At 31.5% G+C, this 744-nt stretch overlaps 1 protein-coding gene across 1 annotated transcript in view; it reads left to right on the top strand.

Annotated features, from left to right (window-relative positions):
• The window catches only part of LOC119592226 (acyl-coenzyme A thioesterase 1-like), a gene marked incomplete in the record, with an annotated part of 37922 nt that extends 37184 nt beyond the window's left edge, over positions 1–738 (top strand). The window contains 1 exon segment of the mRNA XM_037941060.1: positions 1–738.
• Between the last annotated feature and the right edge of the window lie 6 nt (positions 739–744).

Raw genomic sequence — 744 nt, 5'->3', positions numbered from 1 at the left:
AGATAATTTTCAAAGTGAATAGAAGAAGACTGAAATTACATATATATATGAAACTGCAGAATTCCATCAGTTGTAGAGAAAGCCAGTTAAATGCAAGCCAAATAACATATTTCCATGTCTGTCTCCTTCATGTATGCTATGCTGTTGACACTTTCATTGATGGTTGTAAATAATGGAATATTGTAATTCATATAAAAAGTGCCTTCTTGTTATTGTATCTATACTATTTATACTGTTTGAGGTGAGCTTTTGAAGTAGCACTCTAAGCTAGATATCTCAATCATATCATCATGTGTGATATATTTTTAAGTAATTATTTTTTGAGTTTGTGATTTTTTTTTGACATCCATACATGGTACAGATATGGTTTCTACATGATGACCTTAGAATGAATATTTATTGGTGTTCAGTCAAGTGTTTCTTCCAGAGATGTGATAACTCTTAATCAACCAATAAAGATAAGGTTGTCATAATTATAACACTTGTATAGTTTTTATTAGAGTGAGTAATTTCACAAGATTAAGTATTCATTATTTTTATCCTCCAGTCTTTATTATGTCTATGCAGTCCTGAGGCCTTAGTGTTGATACACTCAGTACTTTGCTTGTGAAATTTTTCATTTTCTTTAGTTTCTTCTCCAATTTGTTTCCTGAATGTAGATAGCATTGTTGAATCATTTGTTGCATTCTGGCATTTAATCTGTTGGATCCGGGTGATTTGCAGCCCACACTAAATTCCGGGCAA

The sequence above is a fragment of the Penaeus monodon genome, chromosome 29 (genome assembly GCF_015228065.2).
Source record: "Penaeus monodon isolate SGIC_2016 chromosome 29, NSTDA_Pmon_1, whole genome shotgun sequence".
Classification (NCBI taxonomy): domain Eukaryota; kingdom Metazoa; phylum Arthropoda; class Malacostraca; order Decapoda; family Penaeidae; genus Penaeus; species Penaeus monodon.
This window is presented reverse-complemented; position numbering and strand designations above follow the sequence as displayed.